Source organism: Oryctolagus cuniculus, chromosome 13, assembly GCF_964237555.1.
Source record: "Oryctolagus cuniculus chromosome 13, mOryCun1.1, whole genome shotgun sequence".
Lineage (NCBI taxonomy): Eukaryota > Metazoa > Chordata > Mammalia > Lagomorpha > Leporidae > Oryctolagus > Oryctolagus cuniculus.
Window position 1 is genome coordinate 66,385,557 of NC_091444.1, and position 22,043 is coordinate 66,407,599.

General features: G+C 42.7%; 1 protein-coding gene and 2 pseudogenes across 1 annotated transcript in view; 1 reads left to right on the top strand and 2 right to left on the bottom strand.

Annotated features, from left to right (window-relative positions):
• Positions 1–295, top strand: part of LOC103351011 (small ribosomal subunit protein uS3 pseudogene) — a 31,587-nt pseudogene extending 31,292 nt beyond the window's left edge.
• SMYD3 (SET and MYND domain containing 3) overlaps positions 1–22,043 on the bottom strand; it is a 777,767-nt gene that overhangs the window by 695,248 nt on the left and 60,476 nt on the right. The gene's annotated exons all lie outside the window — the stretch shown is intronic.
• Positions 7,193–11,714, bottom strand: LOC138845083 (U5 small nuclear ribonucleoprotein 40 kDa protein pseudogene; annotated as a pseudogene).

Sequence of the window (22,043 nt, forward strand, 5' to 3'; positions counted from 1 at the left end):
AGAGGAAACTTCCTGAGCCTGCCTCGATTTTGAAAACCTGTCTTTAAGTTTCAAATCCCTGCTGGCACACACCCCAGCCCCAGGGCGCTTTTGCCTAAGGATCATTAAGGTGGTATAATAGGAGTGTTTAAGACCCTTTTGCATCACATCACCCCATCCCTTGCCCGCATCTGCTCTGTACCATCCGCTCTGTACCTCAGCTATATACACCCCCCTTTTACAATAAAGTGAGACCCTGCTTCGACTGGGCTCCCCACCGTGTCTGATTGTCCCTCGAGGTTCGCGGGAAGGCTGAGTGGTGGGTGGCGCACTTCCCCTCCTCTGCCAAGGCAAGCTGCGGGCAGCCTGCCTAATTCTCCGGTGGTGACGAGGAAGAGTCACCGCATCTCTGCCTCTGTGTAACTTTGCCTTTCAAGTAAATAAATCTTTTTTAAAAAGCACACTAAAGTCTCAAAGAAATTACAATATTGTTTACTCACCAACTGCATTAAAGCATATTCAGGACCTCACTAATCACTGTTACACACAAGCCAATGTGTTACAGCTTATTGAAGGAACCAAAATGAAATTTAAAAATACTCAGGGCCAGCGCTGTGGTGTAGTGAGTAAAGCCACCATCTGCAGTGCTGGCATCCCAAATGGGCGCTGGTTTGAGACCCCACTTGTCCATTTCCAATCCAGCTCACTGCTACTGGCCTGGGAAATCAAAGGAAGATGACCCACGTGCTTGGGCCCCTGCACCCACATGGGAGAACTAGAGAAAGCTCCTGGCTCCTGGCTTCGAATCAACGCCGTTACAGCCATCTGGGGGGTGAACCAGCAGATGGAAGACCTTTCTATCTCTCTCTCTCTGACTCTGCCTCTCTGTAACTCTGCCTTTCAAATAAATTAAATCTTTAAAAAAAAAGACTGGGACTGAAATTAAATTTGTAACTGAAAATTAGCACATTTATCTATGAAGTCATCTCAATTTACATAGCTATAATAAAGGTCACATATGTAGTTAAATCAATGTCCTCCCATCCCTAAGGTAATCCACTTTATAATACAAGAAATTTATAGCTGAAGAAATGAGGGAATGATTGACAATAATTTAACAAATACTGAGTTGTTATACTGTCCTCAGTGCCTAAAATGCAAATATAAGGAAGACACAGATCCAGTTTTTTTTTTTTTTTTTTTTTTGACAGGCAGAGTGGACAGTGAGAGAGACAGAGACAGAGAGAAAGGTCTTCCTTTGCCGTTGGTTCACCCTCCAATGGCCGCCGCGGCCGGCGCACCGCGCTGATCCAATGGGAGGAGCCAGGTGCTTCTCCTGGTCTCCCATGGGGTGCAGGGCCCAAGCACTTGGGCCATCCTCCACTGCACTCCCTGGCCACAGCAGAGAGCTGGCCTGGAAGAGGGGCAACCGGGACAGAATCCAGTGCCTGGACCGGGACTAGAACGCAGTGTGCCGGCGCCGCAGGCGGAGGATTAGCCTAGTGAGCCGCGGCGCCGGCCCCAGATCCAGTTTTTTATTCATTTGGTTTTTAAATAAGGATACAGTCAAGTTCAAGTCCCCGATCTGAAAGACTTCATGTTATATTGGAGTTATGTTTAGTGTGAAAAATAAAATTATGTCTTTAAAAGAAGGTTCCTTGAAACAGTCCTGTTTTTCCAATCATTAACTACCTAACCACGAGGCCAGAGGACTGAAACATTGTCACACTTTACTTATAAGAACTGAATGGAATACAAATTGTAAATAAAAGTTAAACATCTCTAAAGCTGATTCAACATCCACCAAAAAAATTTATTTATAATCCTACATCGAGAAATTTTATTTACACAAAATCTATTACACAAAGCAAGATACAACCAGCTAATATTTCACCAGGCTATTACCAAATGTTAAGAGGTTTCCAAGTAAGAAATGTACTCTATTAAAATCTTAAGGGACACTGAGCCCCTAAATGCTATAGAAAAGGCAGATAGTACAGAAAAGGCAGATACTGCCTTGAGGCAAAAATGCTAGGAAGTGATAGAATGCCTTCTTTACAATTTACAGCTAGGTTATTACCCATGATAAATTGATAACCATTCATTAACTCTAAGAGCAATAGACAACTGGCAGGCTATTTCATGCCTCAAAGAATTTATGGCAAAAATGACAGGTGACTTTGAATTCAGAAAATAAAATGGGTTCTTGGAAACTGTTACTTTCATGCATTCTTCCTTTAGATAAACTTGGAAGCAGATATAGGTACCTGCTGTTGATAAGAATTAAAGGTCATGATTTCCTACATCGATGATAAAGGAATTAATGGTTATCAGTTGCATCAGTTTGAGGACTTCAAAACATTCATAAAAAAAAAGAATTAAAAGGTAAGCTGACTTCGGTGCAAAAAAATTTTAAATTAATGCATAGTTTTCTCATATTATGCATTTTCCATGAACTTTGTGAAGGTTCCTTATATACATATCAGGCATTTAAGGTATATGCTGGCATACAATCTGCTCTGGATTGTTAAGAGGGAAACTAATGCAAAATATACATTAATAACCTAAATTAAAACATGTTGCAGCTAAGAGTTAGGAATTATGTTTGCAGCTTCTCCTTTGAAGGTACCTCCTCGTTATCTCCCACAACACTAATAAAGTTCCCTAAGATTTCTGTCTCTGTTCCGATTTTCATCTCATTCTCCCTGTTCTCAAACTCATCAATATATAAGGCTTCAGCTGTCAGCTATACTTCAGTATCTCCAGGAAACTTTTTCTGGAACAATGAGTATAAATCCTGACTGCACATTAGCATCAGCTCAGCTGCCCTTAAAACACAATCAACCCAGGGCCAGCATTGCAGCAAAGCATATCAAACTGCCACCTGCCACACTGGCATCCCATTATGAGTGCCAGTTGAGTCCTGGCTGCTCCACTTCCAACCCAACTCCCTGCTAATGCCCAGTGGAAGACGACTCCCACACCCATGTGGGAGACAGATGGAGTTCCAGGCTCCTGGCTTCAGCCACTTTGGAGCCACTTAAGGAGTGAACCAGTAGATGAAGATTCATTTTCATTCATTTCTTCTCTCTATCCCTCCCTCCCCCTCTTTCTTTGAAACTCTTTCAAATAATTCAATAAATCTTAAAATAATAATAAAGGCAGGTCTCTATCTTGGATTAATTAAAACAATCTCTACATATGTGACCAAGGCATAATTTTGTTGTCATTGTCAGTTTCCCTAAAGGGTAGACAACGTGGAGACTCACGTATTTTCTAGATTCATCACTCCAGTAATCTCCAGGTCAGCTCCACCTGAATATCCTATAGGCACCTCAAACTTCTTCCCTGTGTGACATAATTATTGATCTACCAACACCAAGCTAAAGCATTTTCTCATCTGCCCTAAGCCATCCCAGGAACTTTCAGCAGTCCTTTCTCCTTGCTTCCACAGTATTCTCTCCATGCCTCATTAAAAGGCTTATTAACATTTACTGAAACTGTTGTATTCCTAATAAAACTGGTTTTTGTTGTTGTGTTTTAATATCGAAAGCACTCACAAATAGGTGGCACCAAAAGGTGAGTGACAGCTAAAAGCCAAACCAAATTTCAGGTCTAAGGAGTAACATCAAGATTGGAAAACATGGCTGAAGAATGGTTAACCAGGTAGAGACAGGATCAGAGTCATGAAGGACACAGCAGGATAGGGAAAACGTTCCCAGCACTCACCTTTATTAACCTCCACTCCACCAGAGAAATGAACAAGTCCTATTTATATCTGGCTATATATTGGAACAAACAGTCCTGAAAAGTCTACCTCCCCAAAATATATAAAGTTTAAATTTGGGGGCAGGTGTTTAGCCTAGCAGGTAAGGTGCTGGTTAAGATGCCACCTGGCTCCTGGCTCCGGATCAATGCAGCACGCCAGCCATAGCGGCCATCTGGGGGTGAACCAATGGAAGGAAGACCTTTCTGTCTCTCTCTCTCTCTCTCTCACTGTCTAACTCTGCCTATCCAAAAAAAAAAAAAAAAAAAGATGCCTATGTCCCGTGGGGCTGGTGCAGCAATGCAGTAGGTTAAAACTCTGCCTCTGGGCCTGCACCACAGCTCAATAGGCTAATCCTCCGCCTGCAGCGCCAGCACACCGGGTTCTAGTCCCGGTCAGGGTGCCGGATTCTGTCCCAGTTGGCCCTCTTCCAGCCAGCTCTCTGCTGTGGCCAGGGAGTGCAGTGGAGGATGACCCAAGTGCTTGGGCCCTGCACCCCATGGGAGACCAGGAGAAGCACCTGGCTCCTGCCTTCGGATAGGCATGGTGCACCGGCTGAAGCGTGCTTGCCGCGGCGGCCATTGGAGGATGAACCAACGGCAAAGGAAGACCTTTCTCTCTGTCTCTCTCTCTCTCACTGTCCACTCTGCCTGTCAAAAAATAAAAAATAAAAAATAAATTAAAAAAACTCTGCCTCTGACACCAGCATTCCACATGGGCACAGGTTCAAGTCCTGGCTGCTCCACTTCTGCTCCAGCTCCCTGCTGATTGCCTGGGAAAGCAGTGGAAGATGGCCTAAGTGCTTGGGCCCTTGTATCCATGTGGGAGATCCGGAAGAAGATCCTGACTCATGGCTTCCGATCAGCCCAGCTCTGGCCATTGTGGCTATTTGGGGAGTGAACCAGAGGATGGAAGACTCTTCTCTCTGTCTGTCTTTCTCTGTCTGTAACTCTCTCTCTCAAATAAATAATCTTTTTGAAAAATAAAAAAAAATCTATGTCCCATTTTGAAGTATCTAGGTTTGATCCTCAGCTCTGGCTCCTGAGTCGTTTCCTGCTAATACAGAACATAAAAGGCAGCAGTGATGGCTCAAGTAATGGGTTCCTGGCACCCACATGGAAGACTTGGACTCTGAAGTGAGGCAGTGGATAGGAGCTCACTAGCTCCCTCTCTGTGTCTGTTCATCAGTCTCTGTTCCTCTCAAATTAAAAGAAAAATTTAAGTTCTTTTGACATTCACTTCTAAAACCTTAGATGGATTCTTTTGCCAGCTCTTGCCTAGACTTCTTTATTTTAATGACAGGTAGAGTTAGACATTGAGAGAGAGAGAGACAGAGAGAAAGGTCTTCCTTCCGTTGGTTCACTCCCCTAATGGCCACTATGGATGGTGCTGCGCCCATCTGAAGCCAGGAGCCAGGCACTTCCTCCTGGTCTCCCATGGGGTGCAGGGACCCAAGCACTTGGGCCATCCTCCACTGCCCTCCTGGGCCACAGCAGAAAGCTGGATTGGAAGAGGAGCAATCAGCACTAGAACCCAGTGCCCATATGGGATGCCAGCGCCACAGGCAGAGGATTAACCAAATGAGCCATGGCACAGGCCCCAGCCAAGACTTTTAAAATAGCATCTTAACTCACATCCACACTAACCATCTCTTTGCCACTACAGGCTAACACTTTTTTTCTTTTTTTTTGTAAAAATACATCTATTTTGCTTTTAATACAAAATGACTCTGAGAAAAACAAGAAGAAAATATCACACACACCAGTTACTGAATTAAAACAAAACAAAATGCAAGTAACAAATTTCAGTCACATCCCCTGTCTTCAGCCTAGATTAGGAAACAGGAAACTACAATCCAATCAATATTTGTTCCTTTGAAAAAAACCTTATTTAAAAAATAAAAAAGAAAAGGAAGAATAAACTTCCTCTACTATCCTGCTGACATGGGATACAAGTGGTTGTTAGAATACAGCCACTGCTCCCTCTGTTTCTTGCTAGTTAAAGTTCATTCTGAGGGCGAATGCTGGCCTGGGCACCATCTGGTGCCACTTAAGTAAAGTCTCAAGGTCAAGCAACCTTAAAGTCTTCCATTCTGCATCTTCACTGAGTCTCCCCCGTGTACAGCCTTGTCCCTGGATGCTGAGGGAATGATGGGCTCATCCGGATGGAAAGCCATTTCACTGATGGAGCCAGCATGGTCAGGCAGTTTCTACAGTATTCTCCTGCTTGTGGTAGCCCACACATACACAGACCTGTTGGATGAGCCAGCTGCAATTTTGCTTCCACCAGGTGACCAAGAGCATCTCAGAAGATTCTTTTCTAAGTTGGGCACATTTTGAAATATCTTCATACACTTCTTTTGTTGCAAACAGCCAGACATCCCAGACCTATACTGTATTGTCCAGTGCACCCGACAAGAGATGAAAGCCTTCATGGGGCTGATGCTGTGGTGTAGAAGGTGAATGCCTGTGGCTCTGGCATCCCATATGGGCACCAGTTCAAGTCCCAGCTGTTCCACTTCTGACCCTAGGCTCTGCTGGTGCGCCTGAGAAAGCAGTGGAAGATGGTCTGAGTCCTTGGGCCCGTGCACCCATGTGGGAGATCCAGCTGAAGCTCCTGGCTCCTGGCGTGTTTTTTGGTTTTTGTTTGTTTGTTTGTTTGTTTGTTTTTGACAGGCAGAGTTAGAGAGAGAGACAGAGAGAAAGGTCTTCCTTTTTCCATTGGTTCACCCCACAATGGCCGCTATGGCTGGCGCACTGCGGCCCATGCACTGCGCTGATCCGAAGCCAGGAACCAGGTGCTGCCTCCTGGTCTCCTATGTGGGTGCAGGGCCCAAGGACCTGGGCCATCCTCCACTGCACTTCCGGACCACAGCAGAGAGCTGGACTGGAAGAGGAGCAACCGGGACAGAAGCCGGCGCCCCAGCCGGGACTAGAACCTGGGGTGCCGGTGCCGCAGGCAGAGGATTAGCCTATTGAGCCGCGGCACCGGCTGGCTCCTGGCTTTGTTGCAACCATTTGGAGGTGGAATCAGTGGATGCAGGTTTCCCTCTCTCTCTCTTTTTTCTGCCTCTACCTCTCCTTCTCTGTAACTCTTTCAAATAAATAAAATCTTAAAAAAAAAAAAAAAAGAGCCTTCAGAACTTAAACTCAGTGCCAGTCACTGAATCTGCATGATCTCTCATGGTGTAGGTTAGCTTGTTTTGGCACAGGTCCCAGACCTTGACATTGTTTTCTATTCCACCAGAAATAATCTGATGACTTGTCATTGAAGGTCACAGCTAACACCTGGTATATGTTCTGAACTGCTGGATAGCTGCTTTCTTCTAGATAGCCCAAAGATTAACTGTACCATTCTTTTTTTTAACTTTTATTTAATAAATATAAATTTCTAAAGTACAGCTTTTGGATTACAGTGGCTTTTCCCCCCCATAACTTCCCTCCCATCTCCCACTCCTTCTCCCATTCCATTCACATCAAGATTCATTTTCAATTATCTTTATATACAGAAGATCAATTTAGTATATATTAAGTAAAGATTTCAACAGTTTGCATCCACACAGAAACACAAAGTGTAAAGTACTGTTGGAGTACTAGTTATAGCATTAATTCACATTGTACAACACATTAAGGACAGAGATCCTACATGGGGAGTAAGTGCACAGTGACTCCTGTTGTTGATTTAACAATTGACACTCTTGTTTAAGGCGTCAGTACTCACCCTAGGCTCTTGTCATGAGTTGCCAAGGCTATGGAAGCCTTTTGAATTCGCCAACTCCAATCTTATTTAGACAAGGTCATAGTCAAAGTAGAAGTTCTCTCCTCCCTTCAGAGAAAGGTGAAAGGTACCTCCTTCTTTGATGGCCTGTTCTTTCCACCTTTCCACTGGGATCTCACTCACAGAGATCTTTCATTTAGGTTTTCTCTTTCTTTCTTTCTTTCTTTTTTTTTTTTTTTTTTTTTGCCAGAGTGCCTTGGCTTTCCATGCCTAAAATACTCTCATGGGCTCTTCAGCCAGATCCGAATGCCTTAAGGGCTGATTCTGAGGCCAGAGTGCTGTGTTCATTCTGAGGGTGAATGCTGGCCTGGGCACCATCTGGTGCCACTTAAGTAGTCTAAAGTCTCAAGGTCAAGCAGCCTTGAGTCTGCTGTGTATCCCGCTTCCAATGTTCGATCACTCTCTCCTTTTTAATTATATCAGTTAGTATTAGCAGACACTAGTCTTGTTTATGTGATCCCTTTGACTCTTAATCCTATCATTATGATCAATTGTGAACTGAAACTGATCACTTGGACTAGTGAGATGGCATTGGTACATGCCACCTTGATGGGACTGAATTGGAATCCCCTGGCACATTTCTAACTCTACCGTTTGGGGCAAGTCCAATTGAGCATGTGCCAAACTGGACTGTACCATTCTTAATCCCAGTACAGATAAGCTGGGGGCTGCTTCTGGCTGGATAATAGGAATTCACAAAGGAAGCATGTCCCTTCAGTCCTTTAACTCTCACCTGTTTCACTATCCCACATTGCCAGTTTTATTTGTTGATACTGAGAACAACATACAGCTCCATCACTACTCCACTGTGTCCCTTTGGTGTGGCATAGTTATCAAAGTTATAAAGGGAGGCATAGTTATCAAAGTTACTAGATACATTGCACAGCAGTATCAGTTGTTCAAATCCTGCAGATCCTAGGGTGAATCCACTGTGGTGAGACTTGCAATAGCACAGCTCCCCTTCATGTCCCAAGAGCAGCATGATTGGGGGCTTGAAGGGAGGAATGCTTTGGAGGTCCCTTTTGCAGGAAAGCTCCGGGCTTCGCTTGCTGTTGCCCTGTTCTCGGGCCAGACCTCACTGCTCCCCATGGCAACTCATGGTGTTGAAGCCTGAATGGGCCAGTTCCAACTCTAGGCCTTTTTGCTTCTGCTGTTCTATCACAGCAGCAGCCACTCTCCTCAGAGCCGCCACTGACCTTCAGAGTAACTTTTCAAAAGAGCAAATCTCTTCCCATTACTCTTCCATTAAAAACTCTCATGTAGCTCCTTCAGAACAATGTCCAAATTCTCCACCAGAATCTATACAGCCATTCTCAATTGTCTCTAACCAATCCCTTAAGCTATTCTTTAAAGGAAAACACTACATTCACACTCAAATACTCTCAGTTCACAATTTACTTCTTTTATATAAGCTGTTCTTAAAACAAAAATGCCCAGTCTATTACCCACCTACCATTTAAATGTTACAAACTAGAGAAATCAACCCAGATTGTTATCTCTTCAGAAAGGCTATTCATAACTATACTGGGTAGACACTTGCATTCAATTACTGATTCTTTCCGAGTCTTTCTGGAGGCCCTACTATGTGACAGTCACTGGCATAAACATTCCTGTCGTACTCTGTCCAACTTTGGGCTATGACAGTTTTTTTTTAATATTTATTTTTATTAATTTAAAAGGCAGGATGACAAAGGAAGAGTGAGAAAGACAGCAAGATACAGAGTGAGAGAGAAATCTTCCATCCACTGGTTCACCCCTCAAATGGCTACAGTGGCCAGGACTGGGCCAGACCCAAGTCCAGAGCCTAGAACGCCATCTAGATCTCCCACACAGATAGCAGGGATCAAAGCACTTGAGCCATCCTCTGCTGCTTTCCCAGGTGCATTAACAGGGATCAGAATTAGAAGCAGAGCAGCTGGGACTCAACTGGTTCTCCAATATGGGATGCCAGCAAAGCAGGTGGCGGCTTAACCCACCATATCACAACACCAGACCCAGAATTACAAGCATAAAACCTGTATTAAATACATGGAGATTTTATGCCACATCAGTCTGTGTATTTCCTAAAGATAGTAACTATATTTTCTGGTTCAGCACTGTTTTTCTGACTTGGTTCCAGGATACCAACTTGTGCCTAGTAAAGACTCTCCAGATAGCAGTTCACAGCTATGGATATTCTTAGGTTAGGCTACAAGCACTGACATTAGAATAAAGACATAATAATTTTTCAAAAATGAAAAAATTAACTAGAACAACTGGCTTGTCCACTTTTCTATGCAAAAACAAAATGAATAAAGGTATGAACCCTTCAGGGCCAGCACTGTGGCAATGCAGGTAAAGCCACCACCTGCAGTGCCGGAATCCCATATAGGCACCAGTTTGAGTCCCAGCTGCAAAACTTTGAATCAAGCTCTCTGCTTTGGCCTGGGAAAGCAGTGGAAGATGGCCCAAATCCTTGGGCCCCTGAACCCACGTAGGCAACCCGGAAGAAGCTCCTGGCTCATGAATTCAGACTGGCACAGCTCTGGCCATTGCAGCTAACTGGGCAGTGAACCAGTGGATGGAAGACCTTTCTCTCTCTCTCTCTCTCTCTCTCTCTCTCTCTCTCTGCCTCACTTTCTCTCTGTGTGTAACTCTGACTTTCAAATAAATAAATAAATCTTTAAAAAAAAAAAGTATGAACCCTTCAATAGAACACAGTGAACCAAAGAAGTAAAGAAGGGTCTAAACATAAAGTACTGAGGTCTTCACACTGGATTAGAAGGATGGAGAGGTAAAAGTGAGAAACAAGACAGGTAGAGATAAAATTGAAGTATGGAAAAACTGAAGACTAATTGTGAACCATCATGAGCACAGTTCATATGTGCATGATTTGGTCCACTTTGCTGGAACAGAGCTATAACCTTCAAATGGCAGTCATTCTAATAAATACATTCATCTTTGTAACCTTCCTGCGATCTAACCAAGAACCAAGAAAGTATGCTGCCAAAGTATGCTGAATTAACACTTTTGTAAGCAATGTTTATAATATATACATTCACTTGGAGTGTACTCACATTTACCCAGGAGGTAAAACAAAGCCATTAGAAACACTGGATTTCAGAACAGGTTTAAGACTACTAACAGTACACGGTACATATCAAAAGACTTGGGGCCGGTGCTGTGGTGCAGTGGGTTAATCCTCTGCCTGCGGCGCTGGCATCCCTTATGGGCGCTGGTTCTAGTCCCAGCTGCTCCTCTTCCGATCCAGCTCTCTGCTGTGGCCTGGGAAAGCAGTAGAAGATGGCCCAAGTCCTTGGGCCCCTGCACCCCATGGGAGACCAGGAAGAAGCACCTGGCTCCCGGCTTCGGATCTGCGCAGCTCCAGCCGTTACAGCCATTTGGGGAGTGAACCAACGGAAGGAAAACCTTTCTCTCTGTCTCTCCCTCTTACTGTTTGTAACTCTACCTCTCAAATAAATAAATCAAATCTTTGTTAAAAAAAGACTCATTTATTTCACCACATACGAATCACATGCTATATTAAAGACTGGACTCATAATATAAAATCAATTTTATATAGAGCCTCAGGAAATAAATTATTGGCACATGGAATGAAAATACATCATCATGCAGGAAAAAAAAAAAGCACAGGGGGCCAGTTTTGTGGCATAGCAGGTAAAGCAGCAACCTGTGATGATGCAGGAAAGCAGTGGAGGATGACCCAAGTGCTTGGGCCCGTGCACCCATGCGGGAGACCCAGAAGAAGCTCCCAACTTCTGGCTTTGGCCTGGCCCAGCTTCAACCATTGTGGCCATTTGGGAAGTAAATCAGCAGATGGAAGATCTCTTTCTCTCTTTCTCTCTCTCTCTCTATGCCTTTCAAATAGACAAACAAACCTGTTTTAAAAAAAGAACAAGAAAACAGTGTTTCAAACACAGCACAAAGCAGCCAAGCAGAGAAGCAGAGACACAAAGCACAGGATAACATGTTTGGACTCTCAAACCTTCCCGGTTCATATTTTCAGTTTCTTTCCAGGTTCCAAGATACACCCCTGCCCTTCAGTTCTATGAGACTCATTGAATCCTTTTAATATATTCTCTACTTGAGCTAGCTAAAGCTGGTTTCTATTACCTGCAAGCAAACAAAAATCTCATACCAACCATATGTAGTACTTGGACTCTTTTGCCTTTATCACGTCCAAGAATTTCATTGCCAAAAAAAAAAAAAAAAAAAAAAAAAAAAACCTACTCCTTTTGTAACTTTTTTTGCATCTTACTCCTTCCAACCACTAATTCACTCAACTGACAAGTACTGAGCACCTACTCAGTGCCAGGCGCTGCACTACCACTCGGTAACTACTCTCGGAAAGGTAAATGAATGAAGAGTTTGCGCGCTCACACTCATAAGCTAGTACAGTGCTTTTCTCAAGCTGTGGGTCTTGATTAGTGTTTAAAATTTATGTAGTGAGCCCCAAAATGCAGAAATACAAGAGAATTTGCAGAAATACAGGAGAATAAACATCGTGCATGACAAAAAAATTAGGTTAACTATCATATTCAACTTGTCTTTCAGTTATGTGTGTTTGTATTAGATAAAAATATGTACAACTTACTCTGGTCCATGAACAAAGAATTTGAAAAATATCAATAGGTCCCTATTTCCTAATAACCTTAACAAATGCCAAGGAAGAAGGTTGTCAAAAGCTGAGCCTTAGAAAATCCATTAGTGCTTTAATTAACAGAAAATAATTTTGATTGACATATTCCCAGTTTGTGTTTATTTTACAGCACTTAAATAGTTGTTAGTTTGCCTCAAGTAGATTAAACATAACTTCCTATTTATGGTTTTAATTAGCTAAGCAAATCTTTTTCTCTTCGCCTGCAGCAGTACAAAGAGACTTCAAATCAGCATGTCAGAAATATTATAACTGTTAAGTAGCCAAATACAAATTTTGTATGTTTCTACCATACTTACAATGAACACTAACAGACCAAACTCCAGTCATCATCAGGGTAACTACTGAAAACAAGGTATGACAAATCAGGCAGGACAAAAGGTCATGAGGCAGAAAACAGCTGTATTCAAATATTATTAAAGGCATAAGATGTCTCTAAACTGTTTATGATAACTTTTGACAAACACAAGTTGAAGAGAATGTAAGAATACCTCAAATATATAAGCTTTGTATACTCTCTGGCATTTCTTTGGTCTTCCCTCTGCTGGTTCACTCTCCAGTTGGCCACAGCAGCCAGAGCTGGGCCGATCCGAAGCCAGGAGCCAGGTGCTTCTTCCTGTTCTCCCACGTGGGTGCAGGGGCCCAAGGACTTGGGCCATCTTCTACTGCTTTCCCAGGCCACAGCAGAGAGCTGGATCGGAAGTGGAACAGCTGAATCACAAACCGGTGCCCACATGGGATGCCGGCGCTTCAGGCCAGGACATTGACCCACTACGCCACAGCGCCGGCCCCCTCATTATGTTTTAAAAAACAGACACTTGGGCCGGTGTCGCAGCTCACTAGGCTAATCCTCCGCCTTGCGGCGCCGGCACACCGGGTTCTAGTCCCGGTCAGGGCGCCGGATTCTTTCCCGGTTGCCCCTCTTCTAGGCCAGTTCTCTGCTGTGGCCAGGGAGTGCAGTGAAGGATGGCCCAGGTGCTTGGGCCCTGCACCCCATGGGAGACCAGGAGAAGCACCTGGCTCCTGCCATCGGATCAGTGCGGTGTGCCGGCCGCAGCACACTGGCCGCGGCGACCATTGGAGGGTGAACCAACAGCAAAAGGAAGACCTTTCTCTCTGTCTCTCTCTCTCACTGTCCACTCTGCCTGTCAAAAAAAAAAAAAAAAAAAAAAAAAAAAAAAAAAAAACAGACACTTGTTACTAACTCATCTGTTAGGGAGAAGTAGGTAACAAAAGGTTAAAGAAAAAAATACATAAAAAGATAAAAACTGAAAAATATACTCACAAACTTTTCTGAGACAGAGTATTGTAATTATTTTAATTTCAGAGCAGTATTACTTTTTCAAGCTGAAAAATCAAATTTTTATTTAAAAAATAAAGCTGAAGTGAATACAGATATTTAATCTGGTTTCATAAATTCTTAATAATTATCTTCTGGGGAACCAATAATGAGGAATGTACAGAAAAGTCAATACCAGTACCAATCCTGGATTTTAAAACGTAAATTTAATTTTTAGACCATTAAGTATATACTTTCAGTTCATAAAATACTCATGTTCATGTGTTCATTCTCCCTTATTCTAAATTAACTGCATGCCTGTCTAAATCTAGGGACATAAGTATGATGGCACTCACTGTACAGAAAAGGAGCAAACAGGGGATGGAGCTGTGGTATAATAGGCTAAGCCTCCACCTGCGACACCTGCATTCCATATGGTGGTGGTATGTGTCCTGACTGCTCCTCTTCCAATCTAGCTCTTTGTTATGGCCTGGGAAAGTGGTGGAAGGTGGTCCAAGTGCTTAGAGCCCTGCCCCCACGTAGGAGACCCAGAAGAACCTCCTGGCTCTTGGCTTCTTATCATCTCAGCTCTGACCACTGCGGCCATTTGGGGAGTGAACAAGTGGATGTAAGACCTTTCTCTCTCTCTCTCTCTCTCTCTCTCTCTAACTCTACTTCTCAAATAAAAAAAATAAAAAAAAATAAAAACTTAAAAAAAAAAAGGCACAAACACATATAACCCTAACAGTAACTGAATGTGCAAAGTACAAAAGTACCACACAGAAGAGGATATCTAATTCAGTCTGGTGTGATAGGGAAGGCAAGTAAAGCTTCTACAAAGCAAGTGAACCTAAAACAAAGGATAGGGGAAAGCAGCAGGAGATGGCCCAAGAGCTCGGGCTCCTGCCACACATGTGGGACACCCGGATGGAGTTCCAGGCTCCTAGCTTCGGCTTGGTGCAGTTCCAGACATTTCAATCATTTGGGGAGTGAACTAGTAGATGGAAGTTCTCTCCCTCTTTCTGTAACTCTGCCTTTCAAATAAATAAATAAATAAATAAATTTTAAATAAATAAATAAAACAAAGGGTAGGCAGTATCCAGGTTAAAGTACATGGCTGGAGATGTGGAAAGCCAGGCATTTTTTTAGTACAGTCATGAAGAGAACAAAGTCTGCTGGATATGGAAGGGGAGAATTGCCTTGAGGCAGTATGGTATAGCTGTAATAAGTTTAGGACAGAGAGAATCAAGAGATGAGCCTGGAGTTGACAGCAAATAGGAGCTCTATGTCTGTCTGTCTCTGTCTCTCTCCCTCTCTCTCTCTCTCTGAAAATTTTTTAAAAAGTATTCTTTAAATGTTAAAGTTTCTGATTTGATTAAGCATACAGAGATATACAAGAAAATATCCTTGTTCTTGGGGAATATATGATGACTTATTAAGGAACATTATTTATGCAGCTTACTCTCAAACAACTCAAAAAAATAATATTTGTATATATGCATATATGAAGACAGAATGTGGACAGAAAGGAAGTTAATAATTATGATAAAACCAATATGGGAAATGTTGAAAATTTGCTGAATTTGGATAAAAGGTATATATAAAGGTCTCTGTACTATTTTAACTTTTATAATTCTGAAATTACTCCAAAATAAAGTTTTTATTAAAGTGCTTTGACCAATCATTAAACATGATTTAAAATAACACCATAACTATACTTCATCTTTAATTTCAACCATAATTAGCAAGCTAATAAAAAACATTTCCAAGGAAAAACAATAAAAACTAATATGATATATAGCATACATAAATATTTTATGAGAGTATTAAAGCTTCAGCTAGCACAGCAATCATGCAATGGTATTCTGCTTATCATTCCACTTGGATTTCATTTTAGACTCATCGGGAATTTCTTGAGTAGGATTAAAACACTTTATCTCTTATCTATAAATGGTCTTTACATTTGAATAAAAGGAATTTCTATAAAAATGTAGAAAAACTGAGCTTTAAGTCAACTAGGTTAAGAACTGAACAGCTCCTAATCTGATTAGCTTTTAAAAACTAATTAATGGAACACAACTCAAATAGAGGCTATCTGCCCACTATTAAGGAACAAAAGTCTAAAGAAGGTGTTATATGTAGCACACTATGTTCTGAATGATTCTACATAACAAACAAAAGCAGGGAGCAGGTAGTTAGTCTAGCTGTTAAGATACCCATATCCCATATCAGAGTACCGGGATTCAATAGCTCCTGACTCCAACTTCCTGCTAATGTAGTTCATGGGAGGCAGTGGTGATGGGTCAAACAATTGGATCCATGCTGCCCATGTGTGAGACTTGGATTGAGTTCCCAGCTCCCAGGTTTGGCCTGGCCCTGACTCACCTCAAATAAACCAGTGTACAGGAGCTCTCTGTTCTCTGTCCCTCCTTTCTCTTCATTCCCCCAAATAGACAATTTTTTTAAATAATGTAAGCATTCAATCAAAATATTTTAGTTTAGTCTTCCAATGATTCCTGGTGTTACTTAACTGAAAAAAGGAAGATTATGAAAATAATTAGCAGTCAAGCGTAAATCACAATGGGACTCAGAAAAATGCACAACACATTTTTATAAACTCATTCACCTAGCACCAACATGGACTGTATGGCACCTATATAATTGTGTAGCACCCTATACAATTATAATAATCAGATATTTTAACCTTATGAAAAAGAGCCCAGAAACATGACAGGAATTCCTTTTTGCAATTTAATGAATAAATATGCTTCCACAATAGCTGGAAGAACATTTTATTTTGTTTTCAAAATTTTAATAAAAGTAATATAGAACATATGGTTAAAAAGTCAAACAATACAAGGTTTCCTTGTTCTGTTCCCCACAGGCAATCATATTTAACTATTTTACTTTGAGGTATCTGGCAGTTACTCTGAAATTTCTAATCTGCTTTTAACATTATTTCTTCATTTATGACCTTTAGGTATCTAAGAGACGTTAGATATTAGAATATGAAATATCAGCCAACTTACTTGTCCCATAAACACACCTCTCCCTCTCAACATATCACACTAATTTTACTCTTCTATTCATTACTTTTAAGACAGAGTTCCATTTTTATTTTTCTGTTTTATCAACTACAAACTATCTTCATTCTCCCTGCACAAAATAAGGTTATCAGAACCTGGACCCCTTCTTATACCCCTTGTTTCAATCTCAATATTCTTCTCTCCCTGCCCCCCCCTTCTCCTTCTCTCTTTTACTTTCTCTCTCTCTCTTTCCTCTTCCTCCCTCTCTGTTTTGCTTTGCATTATCACAACTGACATTCTATGATGTAACCATAATTTAATGTTATCCATGCACCGCCTGTGGCAGCAGCTCTTAAATTATAATGTGCCTTCAGTGAACAGGCAAAACCTCCCTTTCAGACCAAAGGGAGAGAAAGTTTTAAAGTGAGGACATAGCTTTCCTCATGGGCATTGTCTACCTCAAAATAAACCACTCAGAACATGCCTGTTACTATAGACTTCTAGTTCAGGCCACTGAAGATTGGAGATGGGACTTGAGCACCCCTTTGACTTGCATCCTCTGGTCTGCTTTAACAAAAACCAGGAGGAAAAGAAAGCTAGGCATCAGAAGCAATGTAAAGATAGGTGGCAGGCCTATTACAGGCAGCTCTATACAATGATCTGCCCTCAAAGAGACCCAACAGGCCAATCCACTGAGTGGTTTTCAATGTGGAAAGCCAGGGCTTCAGCAGAAGTCAGCTTATGAAGAGCCCTGGCAGCTCTGCCAGCCAAGAGGTGGATCACTGGAAATGGAACTGCCCTGGAGTCGAAGGATGCCCAGGTCAGAGCCACAGATCTTGCTGGCTCTAAGCTGAAAAACCCTTCACTTCATCAGCTTCCAAAGTGACCACCACTGCTGAAGGGACAGCCAAGTGGGGTCTGCCACACTGCAGGCAGAACTGTAAATTTCCTGTTAGAGATGACACTTCCCTTTACCCGACCAGCTCTCTTCCCAAGCCAGCTAGGTAATGGAAGTCAAAAGGGTGCCTTCCCCAAGAGGGTCACACCTCCCTTAGGATGTACCCCATGGGAAGAAATAGATAGCTCTGTGCCTCATAACTGACAAGGCCTTAAAGCCCACCAGATTGTTATCAAGCCCTTCTGTCAGTTTCTATTTGCCTCTCAATCAGAGAACTTAGTCATGGTTTAGACAGCAGCTCTCTTAGGTTCTCCAATAATGACTCTGTCTTTTGTTCTATACCCTATTTAGCCCATCTGGGGCCTCATTCCTTTGTAATCATAGCCTCTACTCTAACATCCATGGCTCTACTCCTGACCTGTGTGTATTGATGGTCCTCTCCCTTACTTAATGTTGTATGATTGTTCAGAATTTCTCTACAGACAAACTCCTCTACCTGAAAAAGTTGAGTGGCCTTTCTCCCAATCTTGGTTGGGATCAGCTTTAAACCACATCCATCAAAGGGTCCAGAGACCCCCCTCTATTTCCTCTTCTCTATGAAATCCTTTCATTACCTGGTTAATGCCACTCTTAGGATCATTGGTTGCTATTCTCAGTCTGTCTTTTATATTACCATGTCTGCTTAAGTGTTTACAGGAGTTGATAATGGAACAAACCAAGGTCTTCAGCAACCAGGAGGTCAACCAAATGCTGCTACAGAGATAGACTCGGTCCCCTCCCAGGAGACAGCAGCTTGAGACATCGCCCCATGCCAGTGAAGAGTACCTCGTTGACCCATGTCAGCAGGAAGTAGCTCTAAATATATATCATCGTCCCTCTACCCATCCTGGACTTTTGATACTAATGTAATCCCATTCAACTCCTGCTTTATAAAAAACAAAAGGGGAGAATGTTGGTAAAATGGTGCAGTCTTATCTAAGGTGCGATCTACACCCTGACACCATCCTGGGCTCTAGCCCCCGCCGCCATTGCTGGAAGCCAGGTAGCCACATGGCCCAACCACAGGTGTCAGCACCACCCCCATCCTAATGGGATTTGCTGCTCCTACTTCCATGCCCACCCCCGGCAAAGTTTTAAAAGGACCTGTTCCTGACCATGTGTCTCTCTCTTCCTCTCTATCTCCTGATCTCTGTCTGTCTCTCTCTCTCCTATGCACTCCTTCTCCCTTTTTCCTTCTTCGCCCCTTCCCTCCAGTCTGTTGGGCTTCCCCCAATAAACTCTTTCCCTTAAAAAAAAACTATAATGTGCCATAAAACACAGATGGGTATACCTCCATCTTCAGAGTTCCTGATTCAACAGGTCTGGAGAATGTCCTCCAACTGTATTTCTTACAAGTTCCCAGGAGATACTGATGATGCTACTGGTCCAGAGAACAAACTCTAAGAAGCACTAGTCTAAAAGATGATTTTAAAGGTGAAATCCAAGAAATAATCCTACTCGTCAAAGGACCAAATGGTACATTAGGATTACAATCCATTCTCTGTAGTTGCAATGCCATGATCCTTTTGCTAACTCAGTAAAGAGTGCTTATAGAGCCACAATTAAATACCACATCCTCAAAGTACACCATGATAGCTTGCTTCCTATTTAAAGATTGGTTGATTGACTGAATGATCTGAAAGGCAGAGATAGGAGGGGAAAAGAGAGGGAAAGGCAGAAGGAAAGAAAGAGAGAAAAAGGGGAAAAGGAGAGGGAGGAAGAGATTTTTTATCTGCTGGTTCACTTCCCAAATAGCCAGAAAAATCAGGAATCTGGAATTCCACCCAAGTCTCCCATATAGGTTACAGGGACTCAAGAACTTGAGCCATCACCTGCTGTTTCCCAGGCACATCAGCAGGTAGTTGGATCATAAATGGAGTAGTCAGGGCTCAAACCAGCACTCTGATCATGGGATGCTGTCTCAAGCAGTTTAACATGTTGAGCCACAATGCCCTCCCTTTGATTCCTAATTAGATCGCAATTTCCCGTACTCTTTCCCCTTTTGGAATTTGTTTCATTTTATGTTTTCTTTTTTTTTTCTTTTTCTTTTCTTTTTTTTTTTTTTTTTTTTTAGAGTTCTTTTATTTATTTATCTATTTGACAGACAGAGTTAGATAGTGAGAGAAAGAGACAGAAAGGTCTTCCTTCCGTTGGGTCACCCTTCAAATGGCCACTACGGCCAGAGCTACGCCGATCCAAAGCCAGCAGCCAGGTGCTTCCTCCTGGTCTCCCATGCGGGTGCAGGAGCCCAAGCACTTGGGCCATCCTCCACTGCCCTTCCAGGCCACAGCAGAGAGCTGGACTGGAAGAGGAGCAACCAGGACTAGAACCTGGCGCCCATATGGGATGCTGGCGCTGCAGGTGGAGGATTAACCAAATGAGCCATGGTGCTGGCCCCTCATTTTATGTTTTCTGTGGGCTTTTTACTCATTCAGTCCATTGCTCAGATTAGAAACTAACAGCCTCCTCCTTTCACTTGAATCAATTGAGTTGTAGGCACATTGCAAGTGGTTATTTTGGGATTTCATTGTACTACAGGGCATTTTTATTGTTTCCAAGAGTTCAAGAAAGGTTAGGAGAGGAGACACACATTTGAGAGTCACCATATTATAAGCAATGTCTTAAAAGTTGTCTGAGGATTATTAATACAGCATAAACTTGTAAATAGTTCTCTTGAATTCTTCAGCTCTGTTATCACAGAACAAGAACACTTTCAGGTTAAAGGCACAAAATTTATTTACTATTTCTCACCGATCCTTAACCCCAAAAGAGAAGAAGGTATCCTGGTCAGATGCATGCTCCACAATCTCACATAACCAGTAATGTCTGCACAAAAAAAGGAGAGAGTAAAGCAGTGTTCTCAACAGCCAGTGAGTCCCTGGCTCTTCCTCTTCTGGTCACATGAGAAACAGCTCTGCCACACAGTGACAAGGTCCTAATGGTATGTAAATGCCAAGTCCCTGGGGAGAAAAAAATTCTCCAAATTTCTTGTTGTTGCCAGATGTGTCCAAAAGCTTCCCTCTCTAATCCATTATTAAATGTTAATTATACACTTTTTTAAAGTGTATATTTATTATTAAATATACACTTTTCCAAAGTTCAAACCAACACTTAAAAGACCATAAGAAAACTGATCACAATTTTAGATTCACAGATTCTAATTTGGTCAGTCACCTGGTGATCCTCTTCAAGGAGTCTCATTACACACCTGAATCAGAAGTATGCCCTCATCCCATATGGGTGTCTGTTCGAGTCCAAGCTGCTCCACCTTGGATCCAGCTCTCTGCTATCGTCTGGGAAAGCGGTAAAAGATGGCCCAAGTCCCTGGGCCCCTGCATCCGCGTGGGAGACCCAGAGGAAGCTCCTGGCTCCTGCCTGCAGACTAGTGCAGCTCTGGCTGTTACAGCCATCTGGGGAGTGAACCATCGGATGGAAGACCTCTCTGTAGCTCTGCTTTTCAAATAAATAAGTAAATCTTAAAAAAAAAAAAAAAGAAGAAGAAGAAGAAGAAGAAGGAAGAAGGAAGGAGGAAGGAGGAAAGAGGAAGGAGGAAAGAGGAAGGAAGAGGAGGGGGAGGAGGGGGGAGGAGGAGGAGGGGGAGAAGGGGGAGGGGGAGGAGGGGAAGGGGGGGGGAGGAGAAGAACCATGACACAAAACAAGGCACTCCAATATGGATACCAGGATCCCAAATGACATCTTAACCTGCTGTAACTCAACGGCTACCCCCCAGATTGTCTGTTTGCTTGCTTTCCTATTTAAAGATTATATTTATTTGAAATGTAGCATTAGAGAGAGGGAGTAAGAGACAGGAAGAAAGACAGAGAGATCTTGCATTCACTGGAAAAATTCTCCAAATGGCCAGATGATCCAGCCTGGGCCAGACTGAAATCAGGAACCAGGAAACTCCATCCGGGTCACCCATGTGGGTGGCAAAGGCTCAGGTAATTGGGCCATCCTCTGCTGCTTTCCAAGGCACATTAGCAGGGAGCTGGATGGAAAGTGGAAAAGCTGGGACTCAAACTGGCCCTCATATGGGATGCTAGTGTTGCAGACAGCAGCTTAACCAACTGTGCCACAATGCTGGCCCTTGTTTGTTTTTTACTGTTTTGTTTAATGACTGTTATTCTGAGGACAGATGCCAGTCTGCAACACACAAGGCAAATGAACCAGGAAAAAAACACATAGTCTTATTAGCATGAAGAATCAGAGTTGGGGTAACCACAGAAGCTACAAAGTAAATGCAAGAAACCAAGAAAAGAAAAACACAAGCAGAAACATGCACCAAAATCTTCTTTTTTAAAAATATTTATTTATTTATTTATTTGAGAGGCAGAGTTACACACGGAGAGAGGGAGAGACAGAGAGAGAGGTCCTCCATCTGCTGGTTTACTCCCCAAATGGTTACAATGGTCAGAGCTGGGCAGATCCAAAGCCAGGAACCAGGAGCTTCCTCCAGGTCTCCCACATGGGTGCAGGGGCCCAAACATTTGGGTTATCCTCCACTGCCTTCCTAGGCCATTATTGAGAGCTGGATCAGAAGAGAAGCAGCCAGAACACTAACCGAACCAAACCACTAAAGTGCCACTCATTCCCAAGATGTGAAGGACCCAAACCACTGAAGT